The sequence below is a fragment of the Prionailurus viverrinus genome, chromosome E2, assembly GCF_022837055.1.
Source record: "Prionailurus viverrinus isolate Anna chromosome E2, UM_Priviv_1.0, whole genome shotgun sequence".
NCBI lineage: Eukaryota > Metazoa > Chordata > Mammalia > Carnivora > Felidae > Prionailurus > Prionailurus viverrinus.
In genome coordinates this window covers 13986566-14013771 of record NC_062575.1, presented here as the reverse complement: position 1 = coordinate 14013771, position 27206 = coordinate 13986566, and the positions used below count along the sequence as shown (strand labels likewise).

At 47.9% G+C, this 27206-nt stretch overlaps 1 protein-coding gene across 3 annotated transcripts in view; it reads left to right on the top strand.

Moving 5' to 3' along the window:
- ST3GAL2 (ST3 beta-galactoside alpha-2,3-sialyltransferase 2) overlaps positions 1 to 27206 on the top strand; it is a 72278-nt gene that overhangs the window by 563 nt on the left and 44509 nt on the right. The window lies entirely within an intron of this gene.

The window sequence follows — 27206 nt, the reverse complement described above, 5'->3', positions numbered from 1 at the left end:
CCCCGCGCGCTCCCGGCCTCTGCGCTACCTGGAGACCCCTGCCCCGCACCTCTTAGCCACAGGCTGTCTTTGCATCATCAGCACCTCTCTCCTCTTTCCCCTACTTGGCACTGCCCCCTAGCCACCCCCAATGGCCCAGTTCTTTCCGATAAGATCTAACAGCTGACCTCCTTCCCACTTTGGAGAAACTGAGGCATGACATAAACCAGGAACTTGGCCAAGACCATGCTCCAGCCCTTTCGGGGGCTGGCCCGAGCCCATGCCTTGGAATGGAAGTCATTTTTTTTTTTCCTCCAGCCATTCCTCTGTAACTGGACCAAACTTCCCAGCCCCCTGCTGCAGCTCTGGGCTAAGCTCACTTTAGGTTACCCTTTAGCTTTCTACCACTTCTGTTAACCCCCTTCTCCTTTCCAAATCCCACTTTGGGCCCTCTCTGCTTGTAGACAGTCACCCACCCAATGGCTTGTTTTTTCAAGTTAGCCTTTCAATTTCTATTTCTTGCCAACTGCATCCATCTCCCATCTTGCCTCTTGCTTTACAGCTGCGTAAAGCACTGAAGAACAGAGTCTAAGGTATTGGGAGGCGGGGGGGGGGGGTGGCAGAAAAGGACTGGCAGCCTCTTCCAGCCAAAGCCACTGAGGGGGGTTCAGGGCATTCTGGAGTCTCTGGGAAACAGTCCTTTCTAGCCAGTAACTCACACTCTCAGCTTTGTCTAGAAGCTGGTGGGTCATCCCTCCCTCTTATTATGCCTGGTGGGCTCTGAAGTCCCTCTGAGATGGAGGAAACCTCTTACCTTGGTGGCATAAGAGGAATCCGGGAGACCACACCCCTAAAACTTCTCTTGAATCTGCTGCTAACTTTGGAGGGGGTTGCTGGTTCAAGGAAGGATGCCTGCTAGGTGCCCTGAGCTCTTTGTGGAGGAAGGCACAGTGTCTGTAGGCGGTGATCTCAAGTTTAGTCGTGGTGTTCAGGATCTGAAGGGAAGAGGGAACTAGGGCTCAGAGAGGTGGCACAGACATGCCTAATTTAGTTTTTTGTTTTCTAGTCTTCCTTTGGCAAATTTGCCTTTGGATCACCCCTTTACAGCCCAGTCCTTGGTTTCTCTGTGGGAAGTAGGGGGAGGGAGGAAAGTCTTTGAGCCATCAGGAAGGCTCAGGAGGCTCTGGGACTTTGCTGGGGTCCTGAATGAGCAATCTTTATCTGAACCAGATGGTTCGATGCTCCAGCACCCCCCTTTAATCCCTCCCCTTTGGCTGTGAATAGGAAGCCTTTAACCTTGTAACTTGAGATTAGAGGAAGGGAGGCCAAGGGGCCAACTGTGTGTGTGTGTGTGTGTGTGTGTGTGTGTGTGTGTGTTTATGTCTGCATCTGTACACTCGTGTGCAAGCTTGCCAGGGGCCTGTGTGAGTGGCCCTGCCCAGGAATGCATTGTTGTGATGTGCTGTGGCTTGTTCATGGCCCTCTAGGAACTTTCTGAGCCCAAACCCCCGAATGGGGCCAATTTCCAAGCCCCTAAGAACCACTGGTCATGGCTTTGTGGGACCATTTCCCCACATGCCAAGCTTCTGGACCTGAGATATGCCTCAGGGTGAGGATTACTCTTCTTAAGAAAGCTACCTGTGATTGAGGTGTCCGAAATAGCAGCATTGGGGATGGGTTTCCAAAACTTGGGTTCTCTTTTCCCCAGTCATGGCAAGAGAAGGTCTGAAGGGTGGGAGTCTGGGAAGAGGAGTGGAAAGTGATTCCTTTGACTTCTTTTATGCCACATCCTGCCTTGTGTATTTGATTTGGGCCCCCATTAGACTGTGCAAGGTCTTCAAATGTGTGTTCAGCAAATGTTTGAGTTAAAGCGGAGGGTCTTGTGGTTAAAGGTTTAAGGCAAGATTCCTCATGGTGGAGCAGGCATCAGAACCCCCTAGAGAGCTGTTTAAGGCACAGATTGCTGGGCCCCACTCCCAGAGTTTTCTGATTCAGTCATTCTGGGTGGGGCCTAGAATTTGCATTTCTGCTCAGCTCCTTAGGGATAACGCTTTGAGAATCACTGGTTTGGGCTATTACAGTTGCTTGGGAGATTAATACAGGCAGATGCAAATTTTAAGAGGCACTTCATTCCACCTTGCTTCCCAACCCAGGTTTGTTCTGGCTGCTGCACTGGGTTAGCCTTTCCTTTCGTTCTCCTACTGCCTAGTGTTGGCTAGGTTAATGGTAGGGTGACTTGTGGTGCCCGGGCTCCCAGTCCTGCTGTAACCACGGAGCGGACACCACCCCATGGTTATTTGAAGGAAGGCCCTACAAAAGCAGGACATTTAGGAACCGAGGCTTTGGAAAAGGGATGGCTGTGTGCACATGAGAAAGCAGACGCTGAACCACACCGTCATTTTCCCTGACTCTGCCTCTCAGACTGAGCAGCTTGGAGTATCTGCCAGTTGGAGTCCTGTCATGGCCATGCACTTGACAGGACACCTGGGAATCTCTGAAATTTGGAAAAGAGGAATCCCTTACATTATGATTTTACTTTGTGAAGCATTTTCCTCCTGTTGTTTTTCAGGAGGTTTATAGGGCCAATCCAGATCCAAGTGAGGTTACAGTGGAAGAGAGAGGTGCACTGTGGGTCACCCAACAAGCCCTAGGACTCCCGACTCCAGCCCTCTCATAGAGCTTCACTAAACCAGCTACTAATAGTTGGAATGATGGCTGGAGTTTCCTGTGTGCTTAGCTACTAGCCAGGCATGGTGCTAGATGCTCTCACATGTTAGCTTGTCAAACTAGCAACATTGCAAGTTTGGCGTCATGGTAACTACCTTGTAGATGAAGAACTGAGACTTGTGGAACTTACCAGACTTGCCCAAACTCAAACATCTCTTAAGTGGAGGATCTGGAATTCAAACTCAGGTCTTTCTGATGGCACACCCTACATTCTTTGTCACTCGTTGTCTGCTTTGCCCAGTAAGCCTCTAATTGTCCTTTGGGTTATCTGCCCCCAGAGTCTGGTGAATTTTACTGAACCTAAAACCATTCTGGGTGTTGTGGAGGAGATAAGGACCAAGTAAGTCACTGTCCTCTCAAAGGGGCTAAGCCAAGTACACCAGTGTCGTCCACAGTTGAAGGCAGAAGGAGCAGCTAGTGGCTTGTTGGTTTACAGGAAGCAGAAGCCATCCCTGTAGAAGGTTCAGAAGATGGGCCCTGAGCAGGCAAGTAGAACTCCAGCATTGCCTGTGGGATGGAGAGGTGTGCAGGCCAACAGGTTCAGAGGGAGGCTATAATGGCACTTATATATAGGGAGTTTTCCCATTTGGCTGGAACATAGGAAAGGTATGTCAAAAAGCACTAAGAAAATCCTGTTTGGTTACAAGCAACAACTTGGCTGACTTTGGCAGGAAAGGACTTCCTTAGAAGATTGTAGGGACTCCTGGAATCAGAGATGACTCAACACCCATGTCCCCTCCAGGGTCTCGGAGTGGTACAGCAGGAACCAAAGGCCAGCTGACTTCAAGGTACCACTGTTGCCAGGATAAATCTGGTGCAGCCGTACTCAGTAATTTTGTCACCACAATTTGGGATTCACATCCCAGGGAGGAAATGGCTGGTTGGCCCAGCCTGGCAGGGAGGGCTGGTGGCATGGTAGGCAGTCCTGCCCACCCCCCCACACCCAGACTGTGTCCAAAAGTTAAAGTCCCCAGAAGAAGAGGAAATGGACACTACAGGAGATCAGTCCAGAAAGCCACTAGATGAGGACCTGGATTGGCAGCTAGCACATGGCACACTTAGTTCTGACAAGTGTCTGAGCAGGCAAGGGGCAGACTGGCAACAGGATATAGTGGGTCATAAGGGGACAAGAAAAGAACGGAGGGAGGAAATGGAAAACTAAGTAGATAGGGTCCAGGTGAGACATAATGAAAGCTGGAATTTGGCAGTAAGAATGGAAAAGAAGAGACTGATTCTAGAGAGATTGTGAAAGTAGATCTCGTCTTGTGGAACAGCCACTTGATTGGCTGGGGTTGGACATTTCAGTACCTGGGTGATGAGGTCGGTCCCTTTAGCAGACACAGAGAGGTCAGGAGGAGGAAGAGTTTGCAGGAGAAGATGATGTGGCCTTACTTTGGAGGAGCTGCACAGAGGATGCTGATGGCATGTCTGGAACCCTGGTGAGCTCATTACTCCTGATTCAACGTTTCCTGAAATTTGGGGCCTCAGCCCTGAGGAGGTGGGGCCCTAAAGCCACAGAAGCCCTGCACCTCCTGAAAGCAGCTGGGGCTCCATGGCGCGGGCTGAGCACGCCTGGGTCTCTTCTCTCTGCGTACATGAGCCCAGTATGGGCTTCTCCTTCCTTCCCCTTTCCTACTCTCAGTTCCCTGCCCTATGTTTCGCACACCTGAGCCCTTACTAACTCAAGGGCCTACCTCACATCTCTGGGGACCTGGGTTTTCAGGTTTTGCTTCTTTTCTTCTCAGGGTGCTTGTTATCAGTAAGTCCTTGCTATTAGGGCAGACATCTCTGAAGGGGAGGGTCTGAACTTGTTATCTGGGGAGAGCAGGCTTTTCCTCCTATTGTCCTGTGCTCATCAGGGATGCCTGTGTGTGTTCGTAACCAGCCATTCTAGAGGATTTCTTGGTGCTGATTTATAAATCATTATTGTAATTATAGCATCTTGTCAGTGGAGCCTTCATGTTGCCGTCGCAGATCTCCTCTAAGGCTCCAGGGCATAGGCTGGGCTTTGGGCCCCCCAACTTTCTAGCTGACAACTGGGGAAATTTTTTCTTACAGGAATAGGAAGGAGAGATCAGGGTCTTCTCTGGGGTGGGGGGCAGGAGGAGCTATGCCAGAAGGTACTTTATCCCCACAGATTCTCAGAGAGAAGGTCATCTTTCTGGAGTGAAGAGGACTGTTCCCCTCAGCTCCAGCTGTTGGCATTCAAATATATGTGATATTTTGCAATCTATAAATGTAGTGCATAGTATCATGTACAATAAGGTGAACCAAGGACAAGGGAAATTTAGAGAAAAATATAATTGTAATTTTGATATCAATGCTAAATTTTTATTTGTGTATAGTAGTGTTAAATCAAAACAAATAGTTTTGGAATCGAGTGTTAAAAGCATTTTCAACTCAGCTTTTTCCTTCAAGGGGAATGTGACTCTGCAAGAGAGGAAGCCCAGGGAGGGAAAGCCATTTACGGGCTGCTGAGGTGGGAGGGGAGCCAGAGCCAGTGAGTCTCCTGCCCTGAGGGGCTTTGTTCTCTGTCCTGTAGTCCTTTGTTTTTCATCTCTTCCTGAATTATTGTCTTTGCCCATCAGGGTCTCTCTTCTCTCCTTCTCTTCTTCTGTAGAATCAGGATAGGAAACATACCAGAGGGACACAAAAAGTAGCCCCACTTCTGTGCATTTCATGGGTGAGGCCCTTCCTGCTTCCGAAAGAGCAGCTTTGCAGGGCTTGAGAGAGGGCAGGGGACCCTGGGGTGTTGTGGCATGACCTAGGAACCTTATCCTGCTCTGCCCTTTCTGGAATCCTTCTGCTGCAAAGTCCTAGCACCACCAGTAGGCAACAACCTCCCAGCCTGAACAGATCAGTAGCCTTCTGAGGAAGAAAATCAGTAATGAATGCAAATAGCTAATTGGTCTAGGGGGAGCTGCTCTGGTAAGGAAAAATCAACAAGTTATTTATTTGTGTGGCTAAAGGGAATTTGGAGAAATAGTGAAGAGGGGTGGGTGAGAGGTGGATTGTAGGAAGAGACACAGGTGGGGGAATTGGGGGATGGGCTGGAGATGCCCCCTCCTCTCTCCTGTCACCCCCACAGCTCCTCCCCTATTCCCTCCTTCCTTCTTTGCAGGCTTTCTTTGGGTTGAAAGGGACATTAGGATAACTTTGAATCTCCCCTGACCCATAAATGGAGTTCCCTCCAACCCTCATTCCCACCCAAGTTCAGTTAAAGACAAAATACCAATCCTTTGATGCTAATGGTGAACTAGAACCAGAGTTAGGAGGAAATGAAAGTCTCTGTGGGCCTGTGCTGAGTCCTTTGGCTGTGCAAATAAAACAGCAGCCAAAGGGACTGAGACTATGCCGGCAAGGCAGGAGAAGGGAGAGAGCCCCTGAGCTGCTTCTGGTTCCTGTCTTTCTTGGGTTCTCTAGACAGCCATGTGAGTCTGGGGTTGGCAGGCCATGAGGGATTTTCCAGGGGTTGGCCATCTCTCTGTCCTATCCCGTCCCAGAGGGCTTGGTGTTTCCCTGGACTGATGCCTGTTTAGCCTCTGGGTTCTTGGGGCCTCTGGCATCGCTTAGGAAGAGAGCCTAGGCACCACAGGAAAGAGTGAAGGGGAAGAGGAGAGGAATGGGGGGTCTGTTCAGGTTCTTCTAGTGGAGAGGAGTCAAGGCCTTCCTTGGGCAGGAAGATGCTATGAAATGGGGAGTAAACAATTTACATCAAGAAGGTTCAGCCAAAGGCCAAAGTGTCAGCTGCCTGATGAAGGCACTTCCTCAGTGCTTGAAGAGTAATTCACACTTGACCCTAAAAGCAGCAGTGGACAAACTTGTAGGATGAATGTGAATTTTGATCTCTCAAGTGGCATTTTTTGTACATAACACAGAAGACACCTCACCTCCTTTCAAACCTGGGTGAGGTATTTTGAAAGGTGTCTTCTTCCACTCGAGCCACCTATCCTGGTAATTTCTACCTACCCGGGACCTGGGTGCCTCCCCTGCTCTTCATCCTGTGCAAAACAGGGAGCAGCCAGGCCTTCACTGTTGGCAGCCAGTGAGGCCAACATGGAGGCCTGAGCTGGCTGAGGACGGCAGAGCTTCAGGGCAGGGCCGACTTAGCTTTTCTAAAGGGGAAGCAGCTTGTTTGGTCAGGGGACCCCCTCCATGATTTTCACAGCCCAGGGCCCAGTCTGGTTGCACACATACAGGGTTCTTGCTGCCTTACCTACCCACAGGGGGTTTGATGCTGTGTGACCCTGGGCAAGTCCCTGCCTCTCCTGAGGCCTCAGAGTCCAAATACAGAATTTAAAGACCTACTCAAGGACTTGCTCTCAAACCATCTGGTAGACCCAACAGAGGAACACCATGTCCTCAGGGGGGAGGCAGTGCTGGGGGCCCAGGATGCCACTATATGGTCCAGACCCTTATGGGAATCGGTTTGACTTTTCTTCTAACCTGCTTGGATGGACTAAACAGCAGCCAGCCTGCTGGGGCATCTCTCGACAATTGGGCTCTTAGAGCCGGGACATCTGTCCTCAGGCCTCCTATTGTTCTCATCCTCACCTCCTAACCTGTACTTTAATTCTGTCCTGAATTCAGGCAGAAAAACCCATCTGGTCTCTCATCACATTCCTCTCTTCCTATACTGGCCAGAGTGGCCCCAGAGTGACTGTTTATAGGTTCCTGTTTCTTTCTGCTCCCAATTCTCTTATGCTACCCTCTTATGCCCTGGGCTCTGCTCTAGCCAGGGTTTTGTTTTTTTTTTTCTTTTTTTCCCCCCACAGCCGGGGTGGGAGGTGAGATCACAGGCTGATCACAGGAAGGGGCACATCAGTGGCATGGATACAGGGCAGGTCTGGAACGAGGTGGGGGAGGGCTTCATAGTAGAGGAGAGAGGAGGGCAGTGAGGAAAAGCCCATACTCGCCAGGATGCGAAGGCCTGAACTGAAAGGGCAGGGCACAACTAGGTACCTTGAGGAGACCAGTTTGGACAGAGCATAAGGTTTTTGGGATAATTGCCCAAGAAGGAGGGCCAGGATGGAGGGGTCTGGCCAAGAAATGGGCCCGAAGACCCACCTTGGTGCAGGAAGGAACAGGCTTTCTTGTAGGACTGGCTGGTCACACAAGGATTGTGTTTGCAGGAAGTGTGGGCGGAGTTGTTAATGACTGTTTGTTCTCCACAGGCTGTGAGGCTGCCAAGGGTCAGTCTGATAAGAGGGAAGAGATAGACTCCTTGAGTTTTATACTCCCGACAGCTGCCTTCTCTCAGCCGGCCCCACAGATACTGACAGTCTATTGTGGCACTGCTCTTGGTCTATCTCCTTTCCTTCCTGAAATACAGTCTCTGGCTTCAGCCCAGCTGGGTTTCCCCTGCCTGGCCGCCAGCTCCTGTTTCCATCTGTGGTCAGATGAGGCTTGCACTGGGGGAGGGGTCAATCCTGGCAAGACGGAGCCAATTCTGAGCCTGACCCCAGGGTGGGAAGCCACCCTAAGGTGGGGCCAGGGCTTTGGACTAAGCATCATCTTCTGGATCTGCCTGGTCCATTTTGGTCTGAGGATTACCTTGCCATTCACCCAGCCAGCTCTGGTGTTTGGGAAGGCCTGGCTCTTTTGCTAGAAGGATTCAGAGATAGGGATCTGATGGGATTTGCATTTGTGAAGATCATTTTGGCTCCCCTGTGGACAATGCATAGGAGGGTTTCTAGTAGGTGTGGGGCTTTAACAGTCAGGGGGCTACTGTAGGTGAAGGTTGACAGTGCCCTGGATAGTGTGATAGTGATAGACACATAGAAAAGTAGAAAGATGAGAGATTTAGGTGGTAAAAGTCAGGTGGACTTGGTATGAGGTTGACTGAGGGAGATTGAAGGAAAGGGGGGCACAGATGGCTTCTAGGTTTCAGGGTTGGATGGATGATGTCCCTTTCCCAGAAACTGGGAACACAGAAAGAGGACCAGGTTTGGGAGCTTAGAGCATACATGAGTTTGGTTTGGGGCAGGTTGAGTTTGAGGTATTTTGGGGCACCTCTAAGGCATATCATCATCACCTCTGGTGACATCCAGAAATGAAGGAAATAGACGGGTCTAGAATTCAGGGGGAAGTTTGGCAACATTTGAAATGCCAGATGTGACTCTTAACAGGTTGAGAAACAGGTTTGGAAGGGGATCCCCCCAAATCCACTGTCAGACGAGGAATGGGATCGAGGGTCCTGACTTCCCATTGTATCCCATAGCCAGGGTCTATATTCTCTTCTCCTGCCTGATTCAGTTGGTTCAGGGCCTTTCCAGGCAGCAAAAGGCATGACACCCTCCCCTGCTGAGTCTTCCATATGATTGAGGGACTCTGGCAGTGGACAGTGCTGACTCCAGACCATCCAGGAAGGCCATGCGTGTCAGAGCTTCCCTCACCATCAGCTTATCTGGACAGTGTCTCTGGCTGGAGAAGGACTAGGGTCCTGGCCAGAACTGGGCCACTGCTGGGGAATCCCAGGACCGTTTCTGTTTGTGTGGCCTCTCAGCTGGATTGACCTATCGGGGAGGGGATTTTAGGGACAGGTTCAGGGCAGTCCTTCTGCGTCACATGGCAAGTTATATAGTAAGTGGCTTTCTAAAAATTCCTTTAAATGAAATGGGAGTTGGCTATACATGTGTGCAAGATTGTATCATTGGACTTCTTCAATTACAAAGGCCAAAAATCCAACTCATCCAGCCTCAGGTTGACTCATAGCTGAGGAGGGTGTGGCTGGCCACATGCAGGGAAGATGGGAGGTGGGGCTCAACCAACATCCATCTCACTGTGTGACCGTGCCACCACTGTGTGTGATGACGCCACTCTCAGTTCCCATTGGCCTGCCAGCAGGGCCGGCCCTACCCCCGCTATGGTGACTGAATGCATTTCATGCTCTCGTTGGCCAGGCCTGGGTTACAGGGCACAGAAATGGAAATTTGAAGAGAGGTGGTTCCCCAAAGGAAAGCAGGCTTGTCATCCACTACAGAGACTCCACATGTTGAGGCAGCTGACAGTGCACGGTGTGCGTTTGGACTCAGGGAGATCTTGCAGTAGTTCTATGCCTGACTTACATGTCAGAAACACCACTGTGGACAAACTGATAAGGATTTATTGCCATTTATTAATTTTCCTTGTTAAGAACTAAATGCTAAAATGTAGAATGGGGGGCACCTGGGTGGCTCAGTCGGTTAAGCGTCCAACTTCAGCTCAGGTCCTGATCTCATGGTTTGAGTTCCCCGTGTCGGGCTCTGTGCTGACAGCTCAGAGCCTGGAGCCTGCTTTGGATCCTGTGTCTCCCTCTCTTTCTGCCCCTAACCCAGTCACATTCTGTCTCTGTCTCTCTCAAAAATAAATAAACATTTTTTTTAATTAAAAAAAAAAAGGTGAAAGAACCCAGCTCATCTGACGTAGACTGGGGATCTTTCTAGTGTTGAAGTGGGGTTTTTTTAGGTGTTTTCTCACTGTTTCAACTGCCTAGCCACAAGGAGTGATTCATCCCTTGGACCGCAGGTCAAAGAGCAGGCATAGGCAGGTTATGGCCAAAGGTCCCTTCTTCGTGGTGGCCCAGGGCCATCTGCATGGTGGATAGTGTTACGCAGGGGTCTGTTGACAAGAGGAAGACCCTCACTGTTGCATCAAACTGGTCCCAGTAAACAGAGGAGGCATTGGCCCAACTCTCAGGCTTCCGCCCTGGTGCTGCCTTCGTCTGTCCTCGTGGCTTCCTGGGTGTTCACCATCCTCCGTATTGTTTCCTGGTGGGGCCTGGATAAGGATGTAGCTCTAGGGCTGTGGTGCTTTCTGGATTATGTTGGGTTATTTCCTACTGGGGACAGTTGTGCCCCTCTGTCTTCTCCCTTGGAAGAGAACACCCAGGACTGTGGTGCCAGTTTCAGGAAGAGATAGATAAATAGCACAGTTTTGACTTCTACCTCCAGTTTGTGAGGCAATAGGTATTTGACCCAGCTTGGCAGAGCCAGCAACAACGTGTTGTAGAAAGAGCTCTGGGCTTCGAGCCTCCAACTTACAGGAGCCTTTATGTTCATTCTGACACAGGCTTCTTGCCTTGGGTGGGTCACGTCCCTGAGTCTCTGATCCAGAGAGGGAAGGCTGTCCCCATGAGGGGCTTCAGGGGAGTTCGAAAGCGTGAATGATATATTAACAAAATGCTGGAGGTCCGAGGAGCTTGAGGGCAATTCTCACCAACTCCTAAGGGCTCAGAGAGTGCAGTGGGGCTCTTCTGAGTTTGGGACTGAATTCCTCTTTCATTCTGACCATCTTATCGTACATTTTTCCTCCTGCCCTTCATATATTTGTGGATAGCAAGTTAGTTCTTCCCTCCTGAACTGTCTGCCAGCCCAAACTGACTAGCGTGCTTGGTCTGCGCCTCATGCTCGCCTCCTGGAGGCCCCCTGTCAGCCTGTTTCTGCCTGGGGCCGTGTTCTAAGTGGTCACCCAGCCTGGCTCACACCTCCTTGTTCCCTTAGGCTTAGCCACAGTGTCTACTCTTGTCCCTGCCTCTCTCCTCTCGGTGAGGCTGAAACTCCATGGTACCTCAGGTACATCGCACAGCTTACGGTCCTCGCTTATTTCATCTTGGCAGGGACTATCATGGGCAAGTAGGGCAGGCATTATCATGCTCATTTTACAGATGGAGGACCTGGGGCCCAGAGAGATATGATCTGCCCAAAGACCCAACTGTCTAACAGCAGAGCCAGTTCTGGAATTGAGGTCCTCTGAATTTAGTCCAGAGTTCACTGTCAAATGTTAACTCATAGGGACATGTTGGGGTGGGGATGCCCCAGTCTCACCAAAGAAGGCAAAGGGCTTGAAAGCAGGCCCTGGGACCCCCTATTCATAGCCCCCAGATCAACCTTGCATAGCTTCAGTCCTAAACTAGTGCATCCCTGTATAATGACAAAATACATAATAAGCCAGACAATAGAGACTGCTCCCTGGGGACCATTGTATTGGACCCTGATCTGTGCATTCCTCCCTTCCACATCCCCTGAAGTTGACATCATTAATGCTTATCATGATGGATATCATCTTAACCAGATCCAGGAGGATGAGTCACTTCTGGAGAATAGGACTGGGGAGGGCGCCTTGCTCCCACACCCCTGACTCCACTTACCTGGGAGTGAGCATCAGAGGCAGTGTAAGGTACCAGCTGATATTGCTACTTTCCAGAGGTGATGAAGTGTATTACCCAGCAACCTTAGAGATGTTCTGTATCCCGGGGGCCCTGCCTGAGTCAGTCACAGCATAGTATCAACTCCTCAGTAAAGAAGATTGCTCATGGGGCGCCTGGGTGGCGCAGTCGGTTAAGCGTCCGACTTCAGCCAGGTCACGATCTCGCGGTCCGTGAGTTCGAGCCCCGCATCAGGCTCTGGGCCGATGGCTCAGAGCCTGGAGCCTGTTTCTGATTCTGTGTCTCCCTCTCTCTCTGCCCCTCCCCCGTTCATGCTCTGTCTCTCTCTGTCCCAAAAATAAATAAACGTTGAAAAAAAAATTTAAAAAAAAAAAAAGAAGATTGCTCAGGCAGAGCAAGGGAGAAATGACAGCAATTGTTGGGCATGGCGCAGTCCAGAGCTGGGCTCTCCAGTTTACTGGCCACTTGCTTTCTGCCTCCTGAAGTGACACAGGGAAAAACAGGGAGACGGGGTAGGGGTGCTTCCCAAAGCTGCCTGTGGAGTTGGTGCTGGAAATCTCTGATGGCAGCAGGCTGAGCACAGACTCACACCCTGTAAGTGGAACTTCCAAGGTCTCTATTGGAAAGGCAACATCCAGAAGACACAGTGACCAAGCAACGGGCCCAACTCTGGGCTCCTCCATCCTTTTACTCCACTTCTCTCTACCTCCACTCCCAGGGGAGAGAGAGGACATCATTTCCCTTTAATCTCCTGTCCAAGCATGGCTACAAACACCTTCTTTGGGTTTCCATTAGCATAGCTGCCATAGGCTGACCTTTCCAAACGACATTACTAAATATAAAAGAAGAACAAAACAAAGCTAAAGATAGAGAATAAAAGCAGCCTGGCTCACAAAGTGCAGATGACTGGTTTGTTTTTAGGGTTTTCAGAGTACTCCACCGCAGGAGATACCTATCTCCAGGCCAGCATAACTCTGCATGCCATTCTGCTAGAGTCTCGGCTTCCTAGCTCTGACCTGCCTTCCTGTGTAAGGCAGCCCTTAGGACCCATACTACCGTGGATCTCCTCCAAGAGAGCTAGACTACCTCCTGATCAAGTGCCTGGCCCACCCTCTTCTCTATCCAGGGTTTGCTGGCTCCATCCTTAGGTCCCAGGGGATTAGCACCTACATAACTGTACCCTGTAGGAGTTCTGTCTTATTTTAAGTAAGCCTTGCAGTAGGACCCATCCCTTGACACAGTGCTTATGCCCCAGCTTAGCCTACAGCTGCCATTGAAGGGCTGGCCGTCCTCCAACATCTGATCTTGTCAGGAACTGTACAAGTCTCCCTGCCTGGTTCCTTCCTCCCACTGAGCTACAAGAATAGAAACTGATAAGAAGTGGGCCTGGTCAATGGGAGTTTTTGGGGTGGATTAAGGAATAGATTGGGTTTAAAAACAAGAACCAAAAAAACAATGAAGTCATCTAGTCTTGATGCAGGAAGTAGATGTGTGCCTGGTCATAAAGCTGCATTTCTAGCCTACAGCACTGCCTCTGTGTCCCGCCTGGCATATGAGTGATGCCCAGGGGCCAGGTCTCTACACTCCAAACTGCTGCCTGCCAGCATGTACGATGCTCCCATTTCATACCAAATGTTCAGATGGAGACACAAAAAATCAAAAGAACCACACCTCACAAGGGAGTGTGGGGGCAAGATGGATAGAAAAAGGGAGGTTGTCATCAGTTACAGCCTGCTGTCCTACCTTGCTAAGGTTGGAACCCTTTAGAGAAATTTGCCCCGTGCAAAGTAGGCTTCCATGCCTGCAGCCCAGGCTGTCACCTTCATGGCCCCAGAGGCTCTGGTTGACATTCCACCTGGGTAGCTTGGCTGGGCCATGGGGACTGAAAACCTAGAGTTCCTACCAGCCCAGTGGAAGAGGTGTGGCACATCCCTGGGGCAGATGACAGAGCCTTGCTCTCACCTGTACCTTCAAGCATGATGTGAGCCCTCACTGAGTGGGCATTCTGCTCCTGGCTTCCAGCCCCTGAGCTGGAAGAGGGGAGAATCCCAGAACAGGTGCTGATGCACTCTGAGAGAGCATTGCTTCTGGACCCACCTGTCCCAGAAGTTCTGTCAGCATTCTTGGGGTCATAGCTTGTTCTCTGCATTGGAGCATTAGGCCAAGCCTATCCCATAATGCCACCCAGTAAGAACTGGTGGCTTCCCTCTGTTTTGCCAAGGGCCTGGAACCCTGGTAGGTTGTGCCCGTGTGATGACAGCACATACCTGTTGTGCAGACTTTCTTGCCAGGGAAGCAGTCAGTCACCCTGATTCCTGGGCCTCTTTCTTGCAGGTCTACAGTACTGGCAGTTGGGTTATGACCTCTTTTCTGGCATTCTCTCCCCTATCCTCCCATCCCAGAGAGGATGTGGGGATAGATGCTAGAGTTTTAAGTGAAGTCCTTCAACTCAGCCTGGGCCACGGCCTAGATGGAGTTTGAACCACAGAGACTGTGGTCTGGAAACTTCTAGAAGAATAGCTTCTTCTTTCTCTAGGTGTGCACTGGCAAGACTTGTATGTGCCCTCACTCAGCCCCTTCTCCATCATCCCCTTCTGGGGTGTAGTGGCCTGAGCCTTCTTGCAGGTGCAGGGAAGGGAGACCCCATGCAGAACCCCTTGCCATGGTCCAGGCTTGGAAAGGGGCAAGAAAGGGCAATGGCAGAAAGCAGGAATGCCAATCCTGTTCCTTTCCCCAAAGTGAGGGAAAAAGTGGCCAGAAAGTGGTCAGGAATTCTGGTTTTGCTCTCCAAGGGCTGGGAGAAAGAGCACTGGTTGGGAGTTAGAGAGGGAAATGCCCTGCACCTCTCCACCATTTTTCCTGAATTATAGCTCCTTTAGGAGCATTTGCCCTTTGTCCCCAGCCTCTGGAGCTTCCTTCTCAGTCTGCTGGCTCCTGCCTAGGATTATTGTTTCAGGAAGCTGTCTGGGTATGCTGAGTCATGTTTTCAAACTGGCTGATTCCCTGCCACACGGGTGCAGGTGTTGGGGAAGAGAGGGTTGAACATTACCTGGAGAAACCACGTTCTTCCCTTTCGCTCCCCCTGGGAAGGGGGATGGAGTGCAAAGAGACTCTCTCCTAAACCTTCTCTTAGACCCACTCCCTGCACCCCAGTGTAGAGTGAGTGTGTATGCTTCTGGGAGCCAGTGTTGAGGAGCATTGGATTAATACCTGTTTCTGAGAAGAGCAGGGAGGCTCCCTTTTCTTTTTCTTTTTCTTTTTTTTTTTTTAAGTTTATTTGTTTATTTTGAGACAGCACACAGGGGTGGAGGAACAGAGAGAGAGGGAATCCCAAGTAGGTTCCTCATTGTCAGCATGGAACCGGATGCGGGTCTCAAACTCGTGAACCATGAGATCGTGACTGATAGAAACTGATAGACAAAATCAAGAGTTGGATGCCTAACCAGCTGAGCCACCCAGGTGCCCCAAGGAAGGCTGTCTTTGGTAAGAGTGAGTTTGATGCAGAGCATGGTCCTTTTCCCCAAGGCGGCTCTAAATTGAAGATTGACTCATCTCTTCCTTCTTGGAGCCCTCAGCTCAGTCCTCCACGGGTGCTCTGGCTGGTGGATATTGCACCTCCAGTGGCCTCTGGGATAGACTGTGGAAACACGTCAACAGATCCCACCTCTTTAGAGGGCAAGGCCTACATTTGGGACTTAGAATGCTAGTCTCTGAGGTCAGCTGCCTCATGGCATTCCCGTGGCAGGGCAGCCCTCCTAGAGTAAGCCTGGCGAGAAAAATCAAGGAGCCATGCATGGCAGGCAGGCTGGAAAGGTTGAGGGAGTCCTCAAAACAGAGGAACTCCTTTCTCTGCTTTTTGACAGAGCAAGAGCCACAAGGCCATAGAATGAAGGGTTTTGCTAACGGGCAATGATGCAGCTATACAAGGAGGGAGAGGGACTGGGGTCCTTTCCATGTTGTTGGCCACTCCCTGGTGGCAATAATATCTATTGAATGAATGCATCCTCTGCCTTTCTCTTGAGATTCAAAGCATTCCCCAGACATCCAGACAAGTGCAGAAGGAAAAGGAAGCCCTGACAGCTTTTCTGTGGCATGACTGTGATCTGAACCACAAGCAGTGATGAATGGCCAAGCCACCTGGCACTTTGTTATCTTTAAAGAAAATCAGAGCTGGATTATTGGCACCCTAGTCCCCTGTTCCCTGGGAGGTGATATGGTCAAATTTAATTGTCCCAGGGAGGTAGAGTTGGGCACTAAGATCTAAGCTCCCAGCTTTCCAGACTCCTCTCTGGCTTGCCCTGGGCTACCATTCATTTATCCCACTCCTGCTTCCTCCAAAAGTCCCCAGAGAAACTGATTTATTTTCTAAACTCCTACCTTCAGGGTCTTCTGCCTGTCTCCTGCCTCTCTTAATGTCTGAGGTTTTTCAGCCCTATGGAGAAACTCCTTTAACCGTGTCTTTGGTAGAATCTTGCTGCTGACTGTGGCTAGAGAGCCCATAGACAAGTATGGTTGGGCCTAAGGGAGCTGTTTAGAACCGGCTCAGGGCAGGCCTTGTGTTCCATATGATATAATGAAGCGGCAGCCGGGGAAGATGTGACAGGCCCTGTGACCTGCACGCTCTGCCACAGGATAGACCTAGCGCTCCTCTCCGCACAGTCTGGGGTAAGGATCAGCCAGGGCAGACCTGACTATGAGACCTCAGGTCAACATGTCCACCCCACCTCCCTGGAAGCTGCTCCCTGACACTGTGGGGACAAGAGGCAGTGCCTATGGGAAAGGAAGCTCTGTAGCAGGACGCTGGTGGTGCTGACCCAGGGAAGGTTGGAGGCAGGGTAGGGTGCTGAGGAATCTGAGCCAGGGCTGTGTAGTGGGGGTTATCCTCTTGATGCCCACCCAGCATCATAGGGCTCCAGCCCAGAAGAGTTGCCCCAAACTGGGACTGACAGAACTGTGGCTCTAAACATATCCAACCCAGGAGCACAGGCTCTGAGCTAGAAGCTTTACTCCTTTCATCCTTACAAAAACCCTTACAGAGATGGATGAGATTCCCATTTGACAGATAAGGACACAGTTCAGAAAAGTTAAATGGTGAATTACTTGTCAGCTATTAACTGACAAGAATGTGAGCAAAGCCAGAATGTGAGTCCAAGTTTTTCCAGGCGCTTTCTTCTTTTGGGAGGCTTCACTGGAAAGGGCCTTTGAGCTGGGGCAAACAGATGGGAGATCTTTGGAGACTTGGCTAGGGAGAACTGCAGCTGGTGGCCTGCAGTGCCTAGGGGAATGACTGAAGAGAGTTCCATTTTAGCAGTCCCGGTATGTCCCTGCTGACAGAAACTTAAGACTTTGGCCGTTTATACATACATCTTTTCCATTGCTTCTGACTTGCTAAATCTAGTTTATACCTAAGGCCACATGTTTCTTGGTGGTCCACAAGAAGTTGGAGAAAGCTTTCACTTCTAGAACTGGAAGAGTGGGGGCAGAATATAATCATCATTTCCATCTGCATACTTATATAATGATTTATGAAATGATTTCAAAGCATTTCTTCATTACCATGACTTCCTCTGATTCTTATAATCCTGGGGTTGCATATGGAGATGATACTCAGCTAGACAAGTATTTTTTTTGATATAGGCCAGTGCTAGGTCCTACAATGATACAGAAATGATAGATTAAAAACATGGTCTTTGTACAACTAGAGTTTGTATTTTGAGTGATGGAGATAGACATGTACATGTCTTTCTAGGCTCTTTATCCGATCTTAATAAACATGGGCCAGATTTGGCCTGTGGTCCAAACTAGTTCATAACCCCTAGAGGGTAGGGTATAGGGAGAGATGAGGCTTAAGAAGGTGGCCTGGTTTAGGGATCTCTGAATGCTATGCTAAAGAGCCTGATCTTGGCCTTAATGGGTGCCCTATCTCATATGTTTTTGAACGCAGGAGGATGATGGAGGATGATGAGTTTGCCATAAGGACACGCTGAAGAGGCAGTTGAGAATGTAGGTCTAAAACTCAGAGTAGAAGGCAGCAACAGATTTGGAAGGGGGTGGGGGAAAGAAGCAAAAAGGGCTGAGGGCAGAACCTTTGGGATGCATTACAAGCTGAAAGAGACAAGCAAGTGTCTGATTCAAGAAAGTAGATTGCGATGACTACTACTGAGTGTCCACTACTACTAAGTGGTGGACAGCAATCCTCTCTATCTCAGAGAGGAAGAGGGTGGAAGGAGGATTGCTTTCATCGGATTGTTCAAGAATCGGGGCCTGACGATGAAAAAGAATGAAATATGGCCTTTTGTAGCAACGTGGATGGAACTGGAGAGTGTTATGCTAAGTGAAATAAGTCACACAGAAAGACAGATACCGTTATGTTTTCACTCTTGTGTGGATCCTGAGAAACTAAACAGAAGACCATGGGGGAGGGGAAGGAAGAAGAACAACAACAAAAAAGTTAGAGAGGGAGGGAGCCAAACCATAAGAGGCTCTTAAAAACAGAGAATAAACTGAGGGTTGATGGGGGGTGGGAGGGAGGGAAGAGTGGGTGATGGGCATTGAGGAAGGCACCTGTTGGGATGAGCACTGGGTGTTGTATGGAAACCAATTTGACAATAAATTTCATATTAAAAAAAAAAAAAGAATCTGGGCCTGAAAAGAAAAAAGTGGCTTGCTGCCTGGTGACAGCCTGGACTAGAATTTGGCTCCTGAATCCACTGCTGCTGCTGCTGCTGCTGCTGCTGCTGCTGCTGTTCTTCTTCTTCTTCTTCTTCTTCTTCTTCTTCTTCTTCTTCTTCTTCTTCTTCTTCTTCTTTTTAAGTTTGTTTATGCACTTATTTTTTTTAGTTTATTATTTTGTTGTTTATTTAAGTAATCTCTACATCCAACATGGGGCTTGAACTCATGACCCCAAGATCAAGAGTCACCTGTTCTTTTTTCTTTTTTTCTTTTTTCTTTATTTAAGAGAGAGAAAGCGGGGGTGGGGGTGGGGATTGGGGAGGGGCAGAGAGAGGGAGACACAGAATCCAAGGCAGGCTCCAGGCTCTGAGCTGTCAACACAGAGCCCGAGGTGGGACTTGAACCCACACACCGTGAGATCATGACCTGAGCTGAAGTCGGCCACTCAACCGACTGAGCCACCCAGGCTCCCCTTTCTTTTTTTTATATATTAGAGTTTCTTCTGTCTTTTTTTTTTAAGTCTATTTATTTTGAGAGAGGGAGTGCACAAGAGTAGGGGAGAGGCATAGAGAGAGAGGGAGAGAGAGAATCCGAAGCAGGCTCCATGCTGTCAGCACAGAGCCCAACACAGGGCTTGATCCCGCAAACAGATCATGACCTGAGCCGAAATCAGGAGTTGGAGGCTCAACCTACAGAGCTACCCAGGCATCCCAAGAGTCGCCTGCTCTTTTGACTGAGCCAGCCAGGTGCCCCAATCCATTACTCTCCTGATATAATTGAAACAAAAACCTGGGCCTACTGTAGGCAGGCTGGGGACTCAAAAGAGTCAGATGGGCCTTTCATCAATGGTGTCCTTATGGCCAATATGCATTTTTCTCTGGCCAGATAAAAGACTGTGAAAGTCACGTGGTATGGAAGAGGGGCTGATGGCTTGGGTGGCCTTCTCCTGTGAAGGTCTAGTCAGACCACATTTGAAAAATCCTGTTTGCATGTCTGCACACCCCATCCCTACCCTTAGGGTAGACTGTACTGAAAATGGGGCGGGGATGGGAGAACAGTTTTAATCGGGACTCTTGATCAGCTTACCTCAGGCTCTCTCAGTCTGCTTCCTTCAGAGTTCTGGCTGGAGTTCTGTGAATCTTGTTAGAGATGGTTTGATATGCCTTCCCAGGAGACTGGTATTGGCAGGGATCCTCAGTTACTTGGTACAGATGGTTTAATCCAACTCATCCAAGTCAAGATGGCACTATAAATTTATATCTAAACACATAGCAGTAATATACAAAAAGATAAAATTCTAAAAACATAGTCATACACTCCCCCTCCTTCCCCACACACAAAACCACAAACATCCCTGTAATGAGAAATGGGGCAGGAACACAAAGAGGAGACCAGAGCTGAAGCTGCAGACCTGCTGGTCTTTGAGTCTGGAAGCAGGCAGAAGCAGCTGGAAATCTGGGGTAACAGAGCTATAAAGTTCTCCACATGAAGCATAGAATTAGAGTTTGTACACTGCTTGAACTCAGGGGCTGGAGAAGTAGGTAAAAAAAAGTTTCCAACCCTGCTCTGGGGCTACGACTTATAAAGATGCTTGCCTAGGGAGAAAGAACCTCACATCCTGGACCTAAGCTGAGTGAGTGCTATAAGATTTGATCCTAGAGCCAGAGGACCTGGGGAGACAAAGGTGAAAACCTCTAGACAGGGAAGCAAAAGTAAAGTATAACAGATAAGATGAATTTATACACTAAAGTTTAGAAACATATGGGGAAACTAATGAGAAAAAAGGAACCAATAAAAATCAAAAAAAATTTACCTCAGAAGAAATGAAAATAACAGAGTAATTAGGGAATGTCTTTAGAGGCGCCTGGGTGGCTCAGTGGGTTAAGTGTGGACTCTTTTTCAAAAACATTTTTTTAAACATTTATTCATTTTTGAGAAACAGAGCACAAGCAGAGGTGGGGCACAGAGAGAGGGAGATATAGAATCCAAAGCAGGCTCCAGGCTCTGAACTATCAGTACAGAGCCCAATGTGGGGCTCAAACCTTGAGATCATGACCTGAGCCAAAGTCGGATGCTTAACTGACTGAGCCATCCAGGCACCCCCAATTGCGAACTCTTTTTTTTTTAAATTTTTTTTAATGTTTATTTATTTTTGAGACAGAGAGAGACACAGCATGAGCAGGGAAGGGGCAGAGAGAGAGGGAGACACAGAATGTGAAGCAGGCTCCAGGCTCTGAGCTGCCAGCACAGAGCCCGACGCGGGGCTCGAACTCACGAGCTGTGAGATCATGACCTGAGCCGAAGTCCGTTGCTCAACCGACTGAGCCACCCAGGCGCCCCGCAAACTCTTGATTTCAGCTCAGGTCATGATCTCACAGTCTGTGAGATCGAGGGCTGCATTGGGCTCTGTGCTGACAGTGTGGAGCCTGTTTAGGATTCTCTCTCCCCACCCCTCTCTGTCCCTCCCCTGCTCACATTCTATCTCCCTCCCTCCCTTCCTCTCTCTCTATCTCTTTCTCTCTCTCTCTCTCTCTCTCCCCCCAAATAAATAAATAAATAAATAAACAAACAAACAAACTTCAAAAAGACCCTCAAAAAGATAAGGAAACGTTAAATTCATTAAAGAAAATAAAGGAAGCTACAAAAGGAAAAAGAAACAGGAAGATGTCAGTATGAAAAGTACTAAAAATTCTAGCAGTGAAAAATAGTGTCATTTGAATTTGAAACAATAGATAGAACTCTAGCCTGGAGACAGAATTCATGAATTGGAAGATAATATTGAGGACTCCATCTAGAACACAACGTAGATGTGGAGGACAGATTGACAGGCTTGGCATGTACCTAATAGGAATTCCAGATATGGGTCAAGAAAACGGCAAGGAATTAATATTTGAAGAGAAAATGGCTGAAAATTCCAGAGTACCAAACAATAAATAGATATCTAGGCATAATATAGTGAAACAGCAGGCAAAAATAAAGAGAAAATGTTAAAAACTACCTGAGCAAACAAGAATTCAAAGGAATGACAATTAGGCTAATGTACACCACATCAACTTAGACACCAGAAGATGATAGAGGGGTATCTTATGGAAGCTAGAACTCTCCACCCCACTATCATTCAAGAACGAGGTAAAATTAAAGGTATTTCTGAACATGCTAAGGCAGTTTTATCACCTACAGGCCTTTGCTAAAAGATCTACTAAAGGTATACTTCATCAAGAAGAAAAGTAAACCTGGGAAAAGGAGCAGATTGTTAGCGCCATCATGGAGCACAGAAATTGACACATAATGTTGATAAATTTAACTATAGGACAGTATATCATGATGCTTTCTGCTACAAGTAAAAGAATAACCCACAGTGACTTAAACTGTAAAAAAACCTTAATTTGCTTATAATGAGAAATATGGAGATAGGAAGTTCCAGGGTTGGGGCAGTAGTCCAGTATTGACATGAAGGACCCTAGATCATTCCATTTTTCTGCTCTGCCATCCTCAGGGTGAAAGATCTCTCTCCTCATGGTTTTGAGATGGCTGCTGCAGCTCCATGCATTGTGTCATTACTCTAGCATCCCAAGCAGGAAGGCAAGGAGATGCTAGCTAAGAGGAAGTTTTGAATGTGCCTCTTTGTTAGGAAAGAGAACCTTTCCAAGAAAGCCCCTGCAGACATCTCCTTATGTCTCATTGGCCCGGACTGATCCGTCCTTAGACCAATTCCAGATAAAAGGGAACAGACTTACTGTGCTTGGCCTTGACTAGGCTTGCCTCATCTCCTGGGACTGGCTCCTTTGTTGCCTGAACAAAATCAGGACTCTGTTGGCAAGAAAAAAGGGGAGTAGCTGCTGGTAGGCAACCAGCAGTGCCTGCCACAGATGACGAAACACACAAAAATCCAGTGTCTAATTTGTTTTTTAATTAAAAAAAAACCAAAAGTTAAAATTGTTGACCACATTGTCAGGGAAGAATAAGGTATAATGAAGTAGGGAATTTCATTGTTAAATCACACCAAATTGTTGCCTTGTTCAAGAGGATAGCGTGGCTAAAAACTTGCAGACTTCACTTTTTAAAAAATGTATATATGCTAACAATTTAACCACTAAAAAAAGAGAAATATAATTTTTAAGCCAGGAGGAAAAAGAATGGGGGATCAGGGAGAACAAAGCATGCCAATCCAACAGAAGTCAGGAAAAGAAAAAAGAACTAAAGAAATCGTAAAGAGAAAACACAAAGTAAGGTAATAACAGAAGTCCAAATACATAAATATAATGGATTACATTCATGTTTCCAAAAAAAAAAAAAAAACCCTCTATCATATTGGATAAAAAGCAATAAGTGGAAAAAAAAAAAAAGCAATAAGTGGTCTGGAGCATGGAGACACCTATCAGTGAGACTCAGGGCCGTATCAGGAATGGCTTTTGGCCTTTGTCACCAGGTGGTTCTGTTCTTTAAATGACTTTCTGTTCCTTGCCTCATCTTTTCCTCTCTCCCCAACTGTTTATGTCTGGCCTTGTCTGCTCAGCTCTTGAGATAATGTTGTTTTTCTAGACTTTTCTTTCTTCCCTAGTATGGCTATGTATAGTGAATTCCTGGACTTTTCCCTGATGAAAACAAACCACACTGGGACCCCATGAGTGTGGAGCAGAGCTGGGCCAGAGTGGAGCACATCGTGGTACTCCCTCTGCCCCACCCACTCCCATACCTCAGAGCCCAGCAGTCCTCCCCCAAGAGCCCGCCTCTTAAGGGGCAACATTGGTCCTCTCATCGTGAAGACTGGTGGTTTATTTTTTAGGACCTAATTTAAAGTTAGCGAGAGTGATGGCTGTGGATTTGAGGAAATTTGTTCGCTCATGAGCTCTGGTTTCCTGACTGCTAACTCTGAGCAGCAGCAGCAGCAGCAGCACCAGCAGAGCTGAGCCCAGACTGGATGTCAAGTCAAGGAAGGGAGGCGCTCAAGAGACAGAGGCTGCCCGAGGGTATATAACTGGGGTGCAAGGAGGGCCTGAGTCACTAGGATAACTGTGATGGGCCTGTGCCAGAGGCTGGTGCCAGGCTATTGCAATGAGATGACTTCACTTAGCTGAACACGCGAAGGTGAAGCCACCAGTTCTCAGGCACTTCAAGGGCATGCCTCACTGGGTTTGAGACTATCAGGTCTCTTCCTCAAAACAATGACTGCCCCCGCCCCCCCCCCTTTGCCCCAGGCACCTTCTGCCAGGGTAGGCAGGGAGGCAGGGAGTTTGCTGGGTTGCTAGGTTGGCTGGGATCTGGGGCACGGGGAACCTTTCAATTGTTGTACCCCGGTTAGTGGGAAGAGCCTCTCTGGTAGCCAGTGGGTGCTTGTGGCAGGAGCACTGGCCTTGGAGCCATCAGGCCTGGTTGGCATTAAAACTCCGTCACTTACTGTCTGGATGACCTCGTTCAGTTAGTCTTGAGACTTCTGTGAATACTAAATGAGAGGCTATGCCCCCAAATGCTCAGAAACTCATATAGCATCATGCAGTGTGAGTAATCTGTGGTTTGATGCCTTCATATTAAGACTCTGGGACACGTCCTCAGGCTGTGTGACAGTGGGTGGGAAGAGGGTACTTTGTCAGCGTCTTGCTGGGTTTTTTTTTCCTTCTCCCCATTCCTTCCAGATTCAAGCCCCCCCCCCCCCTCCATCCTCCAAGCCTTATTTTGACATTTCTTTTCTCTGCCTGCCAAGAAGATTGTGTTCAGCTGCGCTGGTCTGAGGCTGTGCTATCCTGTGCTTTATTAGGTTAATTCGATGGCTTGTCTCCTGGGAACTGACCAGAAGAGAGGTTCTAAAACCACCCTAGCCTCCAAAAGCCAATCCTCCCTGTTCTCCTTTTGGAGCAGCCTTTGCTGCTCAATCCCATACACCTGCTTTTCCTCTCCTCTACCTGTAAACTAAAGGCCCCCTTTAGCTTGTATTGGTTGCTCAAGCGTGCATCCCTTGATTGATAGAAGGTGTAGGGGAGGGAGACCATCCATTCTTCAAGGCCCGTGCTGCCCCTGATGTTCTGGATTCCAGTCACCAGTTCCTCAGTTCATTCTCAGCATCCTAAGCTCGGTCAGCCATTTAGGGGACATTTATTGTTCAGCAGTCTTACCAAATATGCTAATTTGTGACCGCAAACCAGGCAGCATTGCTCTGCCACCTACTAAATTTCTCATGTGACTTCCCTTCTCTCTTAGAAGCCTGTTTCACATCTGGTCTCTGTAAATCTCCAACCCCAACAATGAAGAGACCCTCATTTTCCTACTGCCGAATCCCTCCCTGTGTCTGTGCCCTGACTCTGCTTTGCTTCCTGTTTCTTAGGCAGACCCTCTCCGTGTAGGTCCAGCTCCCATCCCTTCTTACTATCAAGGATTTGGCTTCTCCACTGTATTCTTTTTCCTGCAGCATTAACTTTTTCCTCTACCAGCATACAAATATTCTGCAGTATCTCCCAACTTAACCCCCATTCCACTTCGTTCCACTCTTAATTTCTTTTTTTTTTTTCTGGCAACACCTTTATTGAATTATAATTCACATACCATACAGTTCACTCATTTTGAGGGTACAATTCAGTGGGTTTTAGTCTACTTACATGGTTATGCATCCGTCACCACAAACAATTTTAGAACATTTCATCACCTAGAAGGCAACCCCATACCCATTAGCAGTCACTCCCCAACTCCCCCTTGGCAACTACTGCTTTATGGATTTGCCTATTCTGGAAATTTCATATCATGTGTATACACACACGCTCGCTTGCTTGCTCTCTCTCTCTCTCTCTCTCTCTCTCTCTGTCTTTAAAGAATGAAAATAGGGGTGTCTGACTTCAACTCAGGTCATGTTCTCACAGTTGATGGTTTGAACCCCGCGCGGGTCAGGCTCTGTGCTGACAGCCCAGAGCCTGGAGCTTGCTTCTGATTCTGTGTCTCCCACTCTCTGGTCCTCCCCCGCTCATGCTCTGTATCACTCTCTCTCAAAAATAAATAAACGTTAAAAAAATTAAAAAAAAAAAAAGAATGAAAATAGGAGCACCTGGATGGCTCAGTCAGTTAAGCATCCGACTCGTAATTTCAGCTCAGGTCATGATCTCATGGTTCATGAGATTGAGCCCCGCATCAGGCTCTGCACTGAGCATGGAGGTTGATTGGGATTCTCTCTCTCCCTCTCTGCTCCTCCGCTGCTTGCTCACTCGTGTGCACTTTCTCTCTTGCTGTCTCTCTCAAAATAAATTTTTAAAAAGAATGAAAATAAAAAAGACTGTTTCCACCACCTAAGTTAAGGAGTAATACATTACCCAATACTTCTGAAGCCTCTGTAAGCCCCTCCTTGATCTTACCTACCTTCCTGTCCCTTCAGAGGAATTTCCCGAATTTTACATTTTTTCTTTGATTTTCTCTATTGTTTTATCTTCTGTATATATAGAGAGGCATATGCTTAGCTTTGCATACTTTTGAACTTTTTATGAACTCCTACTACTGGCATTCATCCATGACTTACTTTTCTTGCTCAACATAGTCATTTTTTGGTCATATTCATCCCTATTGACGTCTGAAACTAGAGTTCAATCATTTTTTCTATATGACATGAATGTACCACAATTTACCCTTTTTATTCTGAGGGACATTTGGGTTGTTTGCATTTTTCGGTTATTACCAAGTGGTGTCTTCAACATCCTTGTATGTCTTTTGGTGCACATGTCCATATGTACCTGGTAGTAGAAATACTAGAGTTGATTACACACCTGCCAGGAGGCCTAAAATTTTAAAGATAGAAAATTTCAAGAACATGGAACAAATGGGACTCTCATATACCACTGGTGGAAATGTAAAATGCTACAGCCACTTTGAAACACTATTTGATAATTTCTAGTAAAGTTTAGCATACACCTTCCCTATGACCCAGTAATTCACTCCCAGGTATTTACCCAAGAGAAATAAGAGTAAGTGTCTACAAAAAGACGTATACAAGAAGTTCAGGGCAGCTTTATTCATAACAACCCCAAATTGGAAGCAACTCAAATTTCCAAACATGGAAAAGAACAGACTACAGATACATACAGTATGGACGAACCTCCAGAACACTCCACTGAGCAAACGAAGCCAGACATGCGAGAATACATAATAGGTGTTTCTATGAATTTCAAGAGCAATTAAATGTAACATATGGTGGCAGAAATCAGAAAAGTGGTGGAGTGCAGGATATTGATCGGAAAGGAGCACAAGGGAGCTTTCTGGGGTGATAGAAATTGCTCTCTGTTTTCTAATGGGTGGCTACACAGATGTGCACATAGGTAAAAATTCATCAAGCTTTACATTGAAAGGCCACTGCATTTTATTGGATATGAATTAAACCCCAGTGGAAAAAAATAGATCGTCCCAAGTGGGAGTGAGATTTGGGGGCGGGGGGGGGGGGAATGAAACAGTATATTTAACCTGTTGTCAGGCTTCACCTTAAGCTTTAAATCTGCTTAAAATGACAAGCAGGCCAAATTCCCTGGATTTGTTATTCAGTGATTCTAAATATTTAGCCTTTCAATGAGAAAGCATTCATTCCCACCCATACCTCAGGAAGATTTATCTCTGAAGATACTCACACAAAGGAAGTCATAAAATAAATTAGCCCAGGACAACTGAGGAAAATTTCTACTCTTGCATTCTGTTCCCACACCATGTTTTTTTGTGAGAA